Raw genomic sequence first — 13,016 nt, forward strand, 5'->3', positions numbered from 1 at the left:
AGGTAAAAATTATTTTAGGTAGGAAGCATTCAAAAACCTGAAGGATACCATTCTTTACCACTGAGATAGTCATCTATATCCCAAAGAACATGCCATCTTTTAATGAGTCTATGTTTTAATGCTCACAAGAAACTCATCTTATTAAATAATATATCCAGACAAATGATATATTATAATTATTCTTTGTATATTACTTGAACCTGAATAGCCATTAACCTGGAAAAGCATTTTTTAATAATGTTTAGAGGAGTGATTTATAATTTATGTTGGTTTCTCAATTCCTTATTGTATGTCTTGTTTTAGTTCTCTCATTAATTATTTAATTTACATGTCTAACACAGATTCTCCTTTTTAAAACCATCAAAACAATTTAAAACTATCAGAAAGTAATCTTCTTTTGTAATCTGATTTTCTCATTCTAATCTCAAGTTTAAAAGGAAAAGCTTTCTAATAAAATCATAGTTGACATGCTATTTTCCAAATGTCATCAACTTTTTCTTTCTACATACATCTTTAATAGGCTCTTCCTTTTTTCATACATATTTTACTGCAAAAATGTTTGCCATCAATATTAAAATGTGAATTATACCCATATTGGTGTACATAGCTTTCTAAATGCTATCAAATCCAATTCATTATATAGTAGTTTAATGGCATAGATCATTCATTTATTTTTTAACACTAATTTGCTTCCCCAATCAATAGCCTTTAAACTACCCTTATCCTTGTTTTTCTACTTCACTTCTGGAATACAGAGACAAGAAATGAGAAATGAGGGTATTTTTGTGCTACAAATTTCTGTATAAATTTTAGGAAATGGCAATACTGAAGAGACAGACTCCATATCTAACTAATAATTATGAATCAATATTGAGAACTGAATGCTTATTTAACATACTGCATCATTATGGAAACTATGAGTTTCAAAAATCTGGACATTTTTTAATCAATTGCTTATAAAATGCTTCCAAATTAAGAAAAAGATTATTTAGCACTTAACTTTTGGCTGAATATTAAAGGCATCAGTCATATTAAAAGTATATGTCACTTAAATTTAGCATAAAATTCATGTTGGATTCTCATTTAGTATTTGTAAATAATGTTTCCAAAACCCCAAAGATATTTTAAAACAATTAGTAAAATTAGACAAAGACGTGAATGCATAGCAACTTATATTCTGAATTCAGAAAAAAAATCAAAAAATTTATAATCAAATAATACTTTGAGTTCAATCTTAATTCATTTGACTTTAATTCTTACTTGAAGTTGCATAGTAGATTTAAAGATTGGCTATTTTGAGAGCATGTATGTCTCTTTTGGTGCTGTTTATTTATAAACTATTAGTCTTGAATTTGTCACATGTAGTGACACCAAATGAGAATAGACCAAAGCAAACATTGGTGTGGATGACTCTAAATCTTTCTTCATAATACCTGTTATTTCCAGATCTCATTTTCCCCAGATTCCTAATTATGACTCCTTTTCCTCTTTACAGCCTGGTTCTGTATCTCTCTCATCCAGCTCCGAGTGCCATTTTTCCCTGCATATGTTAGTATCTTCATTGATTACGGCCTTTTTTTTTTTTTTTTTCTTTTTCTGTACTCTTTTATTAAGTCAACATTGAGTGAATGTTCTGTTCTGTCTCCTGGAGAACCTCACTCAATGTAAATCTCAAAACATTTCTGTCAGACTCCAGCTAGCTCAACCAGCATTTTTTAGACCTATAACATTGTATTTAGGTAAATGTGTCTGCGTGTAACAGTGCCATTAATTCAATCTCTTAGGAAGCCTACTATGTGCTAAGAAATGTCCCACACACTCAAGAAAAAATGAAAGCTCTGGAACAGAGGTCAAAGGCAAAGTCGAAGATAGCTTTTCTTAAACTTTACTGTATCCAGAGAACATGAGGAATGTAAGTAAGGGGTGACTGCAAACTGAGTCACATCTGTCAGTTTAATTTAGTGGAATCGGGAAATGCATGATCATTACTATGTTAATAAAACACTCCCATATATTTAAACTGATTCATGCAATTGAGCCAAAAATGCCCTTTTTTTAAAAAAAAAAAGATTTTATTTGTTTATTTGACGGAGACATCACAAGTAGTGAAAGAAGAGGAAGCAGGCTCCCTGCTGAGCAGTTTTGTTTGTTTGTTTGTTTTTGTTTTGTTTTGTTTTGTTTTGTTTGACAGTGCACTCTCAGTCTCTAACGTCTGTGGGGCATCACACACCCAGGCCTGGAGCCCGCGCTCAGATCTTGCTGAAAGCAGCTATGCCGACGCTCTGCACATGCTCCTCGAACTTGGTGATCTCCTCCAGCAGGTCGGTCCCCACCTTGTCGTCCTCTACCACACACTGGATCTGCAGCTTGCGAATGCCATAGCCCACGGGCACCAGCTTGGAGCCCCCCAGATCAGCCCGTCCAACCGGATGGAGCACACGCAGGCCTCCAGTTGGGCCATGTCTGTCTCATCGTCCCAAGGCTTGATGTCCAGGAGGATGGAGGACTTGGCCACCAGGGCGGGCTTCTTGGCCTTCTTCTCGGCGTACTGCCGCAGCCTTTCCTCTTGCAGCCGTGCAGCCTCCTTGTCTTCTTCCTCATTGCCAAACAGGTCAGTGGCATTGTCCTCATCATCCACCGCGGCAGTAGCTGCCTTCCTGCCGGGGGCTCCACTTGGCGCATGGGGGACAAGTGCTGAGTCTGGGGGGCTGTGGCCGGGTGGGTGGGGGACCTCTTCTCCAGCACGCTCAACCAGGCCTCTAGCTGCAGACAGCCTGCTGCAGGTCCTTCACCACTCCTCGCAGGCTCTGATTCTCCACTTCTAGGCTGGCAATGCGGACAGCAAGCTCGCTGTGATCCCCGCTGGGTCCGCTGGAGGCCCCAGGGCCTGAGCTTCCGGCCAGAGATTTCTGGATGTTCTCTCTGGCTCTCGCAGCGTCTCGGAGGATCACGCTGGTGCCATTCTCCTGGCGTGAGAAGCCCGCCACAGGCCCGTGGCCACTGTTTCTAAAGTATTGCATTTGGCTCAAATGCAATAAAAATAGGAGGCCACTGCTTCTATAGTATTGCATTTAAATTTTTTTAATTTTGAAAAACCATAAAAAATAACAATTCTCTTACAAAGTAAAAACCCTGTACAGATTCAGTGCCCTTTCAGACCATAAGCTGAATTCTATATTAATTAGTACTAAGTAAACAACTTTAAGAAATAATTACAATTTCATAATAAAGAAAACTAAAATGGACACCATTAGTACCATGCTAGGAATTCAAAATTCTACACCCAAGATATAAAACGCTGGAAGAAGTGCTGCTTCCAGCTTGCAATGCAAAAGATGTTTCACTCTTCATTGGGCAGTCAAGTTATGCCACAGAATAGACTACCACATGAATGTGGCCGCGATACAAAGGCAGATAAGTGCTACCCAGGAAGAAACCAGGGCATGATATAAGGTGGCTGAGAATAGGCAGCACATTAGGCTCAAGAGGTACGCGGTGTACTTACAGAAAGAGGAAAGACTATACATACCATTCAGCCCCTTGCAGTGTGTCAGTCCTCCAAGGCCAGTGAACCCTTCTGCAGCCAAGCACCTTACCTCCTGCTGCAGTGGCAGAATCCTGACCCTTCTTGTGATCAGGTCTGAAATAGAGGAAGCTGGAGGGGTGCCTAGGGCCACTGATACACACTTAAAATAAAAAACACATTGAGTCTGAAAGAGATAAAGATATCCCACACTGCCCTCACAGCACAAGCTATGAGGGCTCTTTTCTGTTGGACAAAAATATTACAAACCCAAGCCCAATCTCATGCAGCCCAGTAGGAGGTGCAATAGACTGGCATGTCTGACTTTCCCAACAGATGTGGACCAACCTGAAAATCACAATTTTTTCCAAACCTATTGGAGAGCTATCATCATAGAATGATCAAATGGCCCAAGGACAAAAGAGACTGTCCCTGCAGGGACAAATGAAAAGTAAGCATATGCTTACTAGGGTAAACACCTGATAAGGCTGAAGACTTCACCAGAAAAGTTGACCTCTGATGGAAGCCAAGTGTGCTACAGACCAGACTCTTTCTCTATGAACCCTGCTTGCTACATGCTCACAGGAAAAAAATGGAAAAAGCAGTGAGAAAAGTCTATGGGTTAAAAAAAAAAACAACTGTGCCTGTGGGAGCAACGAAGTACTTGACCTAAATTAGTCTCTATCATGAAGGGTGGGGAATGAGAGGCAATAAGCATTCCTGCCTTTAATGCATTGATTTAAAACTAATCATAGCTGGAAAGATGGGAACAACAAGGGGAGGATTAAAAAGCTATTAAAGGGATGGTCAGAACTACATTCTGAGACCTACAACCAGTGCAGGTGAGTAGGGAGGGCCACATACCTTGAAAACAAGATAAGGTGTAAGACAAAGACAGGTTTAATATACAAGTGAGACTCCACACATCACTACCATTCCTACACCTAGCTAAGAAGTTTTGAATAACAAATAGAACATTACTGGAAGAGAGACAGGAGGGGAACAAGAGCATGCAGAGGGAACCTCTCTGAGGCTTGGAGCAAAGGAAAGACCCAAAACTCAGAAGGAGCAGACACTGCTGTGATAAGCCAACTGCTTTAAATTCAAGCTTTTTCTACAGGACTCTGAAACCTGAAGAGAAATTAATGTTATCATATCAACAACAAAATCAAACCCACCACAACTTCTAGGTGGGTTAATTCACATGCCCAGTCCAAAGGCATGTCCATTTCCAGGGATCAAAACCATTGACCTTAGTATTACAGTTCCATATGAGATGTCTAGCTTTTAACTTGCAAAAACAACAACAAATACTGTAAGTTACATAAAAAGGCAAGAAAAAATATACTTAGAAGATAACAAAATGAACATCAAAATTGGTTTCACATAGTACACATAGAGTCTAAAAGAAAAAAAGTGTCCACCAAATACATTGAGCCATTAAAAAAATCTATTTATTGTACTTCATTACTTTTTTATTAATTAAATACTTCATGAAAATTTAAAAAAAAATAACTTTTGCTCTGTGAAAAACAGTGTTAAAAGAATGAAAATTCAGGCAAGTCACCGACTAGTATAAAATATTTTCCCATCTTGCTTGTGAAAAAGTATTTCTATCCAGAAAATACAAGGAATTCTTCAAATTCAACAATATATAAGCAAAACATTTTTTAAAAATAGGCAAAAAATTCTAGACAGGCACTTCACTAAAAGATACACAGATAGCAAATAAGTTTATGAAAGCATATTCAATAAAATGATTTAAAAAAAAATTAAGCCCACAATAGGATACCACTGCACACCTGTTAGAATGTCTAAAATATGAAAAAAAAAAACCCTGACAATACCATGTACTGAGAGATGGAGAACAAATGAGTCTCATATAAAGCTGTAGACAGTGTAAAATGGTGCAGTCACTTTGGAAAACAGTGTGGTCATTTCGAATAAAGTTAAATATATACCTACCTGTGACCCAATAATCTTTCTGGGTATCTCCCCTAGAAAACAATTGCTGAAATCCAAATAACTTCTACACTAGAGAAAATAACTGACCAATAATCTTCAAAGTCCCAAAGTAATACAAGACAAGTCTGCAGAACTATCACAGACTGGAGGAGACTACGAAGACAGAATTAAATGTAATGTGGAATACTATATTGAATTCAGGAAAAGAAAAAAGGTATTAGTGGAGCAACTGCTGAAATCCAAATAACTTCTAAACTTTAGTTAACAATATTGCCTAAAGAGCAAATTCTTAGTTTTGATGAATGTTCTATGTACAATAATATTAATTTAAGAAGAGGCTGGGTAAAGGATATTTGAGAACTCCTTGTAGAATTGCTGAGCAGTGAATGGTCTGACTCATATATATTAATTACAAAATAGATGAAAATCTTTGTGTGTGTGTATGTACGTGTGCCTGTGTGTGTGATCTTTGCTTTTGAAATCATAAGGATGTGGTGAGCACTCTGGACTCTGAAATCATAAGGATGGACCTAATCCACTTCAGTATAATTAATATTTAGATAATTTGTAACTGTAAAGCAATAACAGAAAATGATATCTAAGTTTCTTGGTATATATATTTATTTATAATATAATTTAGAAATAATTATGAGCTTCAGACTAATTGAGGACATAGACTAGCTGAAGGTATCCCTAAATCCTGGAAGTGAATAAAGAGATAGAAAAATTTATAAATTTACATATAGCATTAGTACATATATAATAATAGTACATGTAATACTAATGCACAATAGTACATATGGAGCTATATATCTGAGAAGGATTGGTGCACAGTGGAATAATGTTGACTTGGTAGGCATGTGCTAGTATTAGAATTTCAAATGGAGCTTATAGAAAATTAAACCCATGAAGGCTAACACCATATATATAACAGTACTATGGGTTCTCTGTTAAATTTGACTATTTGACATGTTGTTATGTTAATATCTATATTAACAAATCTCACATAACAGCCAAATAAGCAATAAACTCCAACAAAAACGAACAACAAAAAATCCAATTGTTTGTGTTTCCAACAAGAATTCTGAACTTTAATTAACACTGTTCAAGTCACACAATCCTTAGTTATGGGTTTTGCAGACATTAACTAACCTTATTATTTTGAAGCATTTCTACATATGTTAATTTGATTTTATGAGTCCCATTTCATAATGCACTTAGACATGTCAGCCCAGGCATACTATGCCTAATTCACACTTCATTCATTTTGATACCATTTGGCTTTCAGCCTCATGGTGGTAATAACCGATCATGTGTAAATAAATGCCACATGATTCACACTCTGTTCTGTCTCATTGCTTATTTATCTAAATACAGAGAAAAAGGACAATGTGTTGTAACCTACAAAATGTTAATTTGCTGCAAAACGTCTGGATAATCTTACTCTTTATTAACTGGTATTCACTGATACTTTAAAAGCCCAAGGATGAAATACTTTGACATAAAGTTTCAAAGAAGTAAACTGAATATGAAATATTTTATATAGAAAAACTGGATCTGATCAAAATCTTGGCTTTAGTCAAAGGATGGCTTCACAGTTAGAATCTTATATCTGAGAATAGAATTCAGAGGTTTATCCTTATGGATTAAGTTCAATGAATCCTAGTGTGGTTAGATAACAATAGTAACATTGGTAAGGTACTTAAAGTATGCCAAACATGGAATATATACTTTTTCCTCTTAGAACTACATTGGGAGGTAAATACTTATTATCCTTACATTAGAGATGATAAACTGAGCAACATACCCAGAGTCTCAAGCTGGTAAATAGCAGAATCAGGATCTGTATGAATAGTCTGACTAAATGTTTCATTATCTCTGCCTAACTGAAATGAACAGTGAAGTAAGCTATGATGTAGATAGGCATTTCTGCAAAACCATAGATTATGTTCCTTTTGTAATCATGCTGAGAAAGTCCTTCCTCGCATGAAGTTTGCATTTTATTTTTTTCTACAAATTTGTTTTTTAATTGGAAATTTTATCAACTTAAATTCATTTTGGCTTAAAGTATAAGGAAGAATACGAATTTTTTTCACCAAATGTTGAAATCAATTATAAATAATTAAGTTTCCCAAGGAAGGTCTTGAAAAGACCAAGACAAATACTGAAGATTACATGAATTCAGATGATAATAAGTCTTTTGGTTTAAATTTTATAAAGAATTCAAAAGAGCTTTATTTTATAACTAATAAAAAAGTCCTGCTCACAGATAAACCCGTTTAGCTGCCTCAATAGTTTTAGAGGCGGTCAGTAATTAGTAATTTCATGAGCCTTTTACTATTGGTCTGAAACACTTGTTCTCATTGTCACACCTGTGTGAAGTTACCTTGTTCATCTGAAAATTAGAAATTTGAATGAGATATTATATTTTTGATGTCAAATCCTTTTATAAATATATGAACAATCTCGTTAAAAATACACATTGTATGTATGATGAAAGAATTCATTTCAGTGTGTATGATACTGTGGGAAAAATGTTTGCAAAAAAAGTACCCTTGAAATCTATAAAGTTATTAAGAAATGGATAAAATTAATGCACTCTAATTCAACTTCCCTGAAGATTTTAATTTTAATATTCTGAGGTAGAACCTAATTATAACTATTTTTTGTCTGATCATAACTATTTTTAAAAGTATTTTATGGGGGGGCGTTTGGGTGGCTCAGTCAGTTAAGCTTCTGCCTTTGGTCACTTCCTGATCTCAGAGTCCTGGGAAAGAGCTCCACTTTGGGCTCCCTGCTCACCAAAGTCTGCTTCTTCCTCTCTCTCTGCCCCTCCCCCATCTTGTGCTCACTCACTTTCTCGCTCTTTCTCTCTCTGAAATAAACAAAATCTTTAAAAAAATTAAAAAATAAATTTAAATAGTATCTTAGGTAATTCTAGTGTGTTTTTTTTTTTTTTTTTTTTAATGTACCAGTCAAAATTTATGTACAAAAACAGATGGAGGATGGGTTTTAGTTCAAGGGCAGCAGTTTGCCAAACACTGCCATTTTAGGGATCACAATCTATAATGTAACATTACCATTTACTAATATAAATATTTACCAATTTTAAAGGAAAGTACGTATCTTATTGCATTTTGGTCCCATATATTCTCTATTTTATGATACAGTTTTTTTTTTCCAATTTATTTATTTTCAGAAAAACAGTATCTAAATTACTCTCATCTTGAATTAGTAACCTAATGAAAAACAATGATAATCAATGTGGTGCAGCACACAATTCCTGTGTTTCCAAGTGTGGTGACATTAGTTATAATCTTGTGTTCTAATATTATACATATGGCATTTCTTATTAAGTGCTTTTAATTCACATTAATTACATATTAAAATCAGCTTCCTTTTAAAAAGTTTCTTCCATTTTAAAACACACTAGAATTACTTCTAGTGTGTTTTAAAATGGAAGAAACTTTTTAAAAGGAAGAAACTTTTTAAAATGGAAGAAACTTTTTAAAAGGATGCCGATTTTAATATGTAATTAATGTGAATTAAAAGCACTTAATAAGAAATGCCATATGTATAATATTAGAACACAAGATTATAACTAATGTCACCACACTTGGAAACACAGTAATTGTGTGCTGCACCACATTGATTATCATTGTTTTTCATTAGGTTACTAATTCAAGATGAGAGTAATTTAGATGTCCTCAGAATGGTATTTTAAAATATTTTCATAAAACGTGTTTCATTACTCAATTTTTAAAAATGAAGGTGACATTCGCTGGAGAGAGTTGCTATGCATGAACGAAAAATACCTGAATTGAAGTCATTATCCATCTCATTGAGGAAGAATTTTTCTTAACATTGAGCTCAGTGATTTAGATAAATGGGGGGCACTGGCTTTGAAATTGAAATACTGATGACAAAATAGTCTGTTATTTAGTCATTAAGTATAGTATTAAGTAGTAAGTATAGTATTAAGTATAGTATTAAGCTGCCTTCCAAATAAAAGCTTGCTGCCTTCTGAATAATTTTTAAAACATCTTCGGATTTAACATGTCTCCAAAGAGAATGTGAATCTAGGAAATAAAGCACTATATAACTCAAGTTTCTTTCAGCTCTCTATGACATCGGCAAATTGTTTTTTCTTTCAGTAATTCATAATTGTGACTTGTTGAATAGTATATTTTCTCTTTTAATGTTCTGAGTCACTGTAGTTTATAATTTTAATTTTGTGCTTATTTTAATAATTCCCACTGCTACTGTAAAGAAATTAATTTACAAACCAATCTCATATAATATAAAGTAGCTTCATGAAAGTCAGTATATGAGGTATAAGAATAAAAATGCTTTAAGTCTATGTGGAATTACTCAAAAGTCATTAGTCTCAATATGTGAAATAAAATAATATTAACAAAATTTTATAATTTTATATATATATATAAAATAATAACAATTCTAATTAACAAGTTATTTTAATTCTAATTAACAAGTATTGTAAATATGGGCAGAATATAAATCTTATCCTTGAGAAAATTAAAATTATCCTTCCAATGAAATCACCTAAAAAATTTTATCAAGAAAAAATTGAATACACCTAACATTTCAAGGTTAAGATATGCTTATTTGACACAAAGTTTGAACATTGATTTAAGATCAAAACAGTATTGGGGCACCTGGGTGGCTCAGTGGGTTAAAGCCTCTCCCAGGGTCTTGGGATCAAGCCCCGCATCAGGCTCTCTGCTCAGCAGGGAGCCTGCTTCTTCCTCTCTCTCTCTCTTCTTGCCTCTCCATCTACTTGTGATTTCTCTCTCTGTCAAGTGAATAGATAAAATCTTTAAAAAAAAATCAAAATAGTATTATAAAAATTAAAACTAAATGCAAAATTAACATGTAATGAGTAATTTCTAAAGATTCACGTTTTTTAAATGCTACTAATGGCATTTGAAAACTCTTTGCAAGTAAAGTTCAGAGATTTTAATACCACAGTGTGAAAAACACTAAACTTCCTTCTGACATTCATTATTCAATAATTTTTACTTCTAAGAATTTTTATTAGATTGCATATGTAAGTAAGAAATTGAAAAATGTATCTTAAATATAATTTAGAAAGTTTTAAAAATATGTGACAACCTTTAATCTGTTTTCAAGTTATGTTACAAACTATATTAGACAAATCTAATTGTACGGATTCCTAAATTTAATTTACTGTCAAAGACTGGAACTTACACATTATGGTTCAAGTTTGATCCCTGGAGTCCTGAGTTTATCACTTATGAGGTGTTACTTAATATTTCTTTCTTTTTTTATTTTTACCTTGTTACTTAATGTTTCTAATCATGAACTTCATCATCTATTAAATGATCATAATAAACATAGTGCCTTACAAAGCATTGGTATACATACACACACATATATACACACACTTATCTCAGTGACTGATACAGATATAGAGAGAAACACATGATATATAATGATATATACATATATATATATATTCACATACACACACACAGATATCTCTTATTTATCTCACCTAAATAAAAATCCAATAAATCTTAGCTTAATTTAGTCTGACAAGCCAAACAAATATAAATTGAATGTCTACTATGCTACCCAGCATTGTATATGTCCAGGTATAAATAGACCACTAATAAACAGAGAATTCACTAAATTTTGAACAATTTTAATTGCATTTGCCTATAAAAGTTTTCCTATTTAAAGGGAACTTAACTTACTTGTATTTCTGCAATTTGTGTCCAGTAGAGTTCCTAATAAAATGTTTCAAGTGATTGGTTAAATGAATAATATCTCCTTAGTTTCTACCTATTGGTAGAAACGACAATCTCCAAAAAGTTCACAAATATATACCTTCCTTTTAACCTGATGACCCCCATTCCATCTTCTGATCTGCAGTACAGTAAGATAATTAGTTTGTTATTTTATAAGCTGCCAAATTTGTGGTGACTTGTTACAGCAGCAATAGAAAAATAACACAAATTCTATGAAATATACACACAAACAGACATATATATTCCCCGTGAGCTATTATTTATTTATTTATAGGGTATAATATATACACCCATATATAAATAAATAAAATCATGAATTAATTTTATTAACATTGGATGAAAAAAGAAATGAGATACATTTGGCACAAAAGATTGAAAATACCAATCTTGTAAAGAATAGTGAACTATAAATGCTTAATTATAATATTACATTTCAGGTGGCCTCGGAGCAGAGTTGAAAAGACAGACTGAAAGCGATGATGTTAGAGGTAGTGGTGGAACCTTCTGCATAAAAGCTATGAGATAAAGTTAAAAGAATAAGATGATGGACCAAGAGAGATGACTATGAAAGGATATGTAAAAATGTGTGTGTGTATTAACTGGGTTTTGTTCACAGATAAACATGCATAACTCTCCTATGAAAAGGCAGTAACAAATTGTCAAAAAAATGCTGTTTATATCTTGCATGGGTCTTTCTGCAGCTTTAACAATCTCATCTAATATTTCTTCCAATTAGTTCCCTGTTTCATAAGGTACATATATATTTTGAACATCTTTTTAGTGATTAATAGGCAAAGTTATTTGAAGAAAATTTATGGTTGATTACATTATGTACATTCCAATGTAATTTAATAGGCTCTTTTGTATGCCAAAATTACTAATATTCAATTGCATGAATACAATTATGATAAAGGAATATGATGTCTAAATTGAGAATGACAGTCTTTCTGTATGAAATGTTCCATTACCGGCTCATCTCATACCAATAGCTAAAAATTGCCTCAACTCTATCCCTTCTGCCTCTCTCTCCCTACACTCCAGTACAGTGCAGCTTATCAGACAGATTTAGGATCAAATCAAGTTGCCCCTCCTGGGAGTCTGGAATTGAGATCCTAGAAAACCAACTGATTTATCTAGAAGAAGCTAAAGCAGTAAGGTCATGTAGACTCAAATGTGGAAGTGCCATTTAGAAACACATGTAAAGTGATGAGACAAAAGATTAAGTAGAAGAAAAGACTGGAAAGAGCTGATGATCTGAAGTGGAATAAGAATAAAAATATAAAAACAGAACAAAAGTTCTGTTAATAATTACATGAAGTAAAAATAATTACATGAAGTAAAAAATTCACGTGCGATCCCAGCACCTGTACTTCCAGCTCTGGTATCAATATTCATTTTATCTCCTTACTGGTGATTGGGTATCAGGTGACCTGTTGTCTTGAAATATATTCCTGCTTACTTGGATCACTTGAGAGCATCTTTACTTTTTTGTCAATATATGAGTAAAATTATTATTTTTTTTAATTACTCTAATTTGGGATAAGCGTCTGCCTTCTGCTCAGGTCATGATCCCAGTGTCCTGGGGTTGAGTCCTGGATCAGGCTTTTTGCTTGGCAGGGAGCCTGCTTCTTTTTTTTTTTTTTTTTAAAGATTTTATTTATCCATTTGACAGAGAGAGATCACAATTAGTCAGAGAGGCAGGCAGAGAGAGAGAGGAGGAAGCAGGCTCCCTGCCG

General features: G+C 33.9%; 1 pseudogene; it reads right to left on the minus strand.

The window, feature by feature from the left end:
- Positions 1-2,249: 2,249 nt before the first annotated feature.
- On the minus strand, positions 2,250-3,020 carry LOC122910033 (annotated as a pseudogene).
- Between the last annotated feature and the right edge of the window lie 9,996 nt (positions 3,021-13,016).

Source organism: Neovison vison, chromosome 6 (assembly GCF_020171115.1).
Source record: "Neovison vison isolate M4711 chromosome 6, ASM_NN_V1, whole genome shotgun sequence".
NCBI lineage: Eukaryota > Metazoa > Chordata > Mammalia > Carnivora > Mustelidae > Neogale > Neogale vison.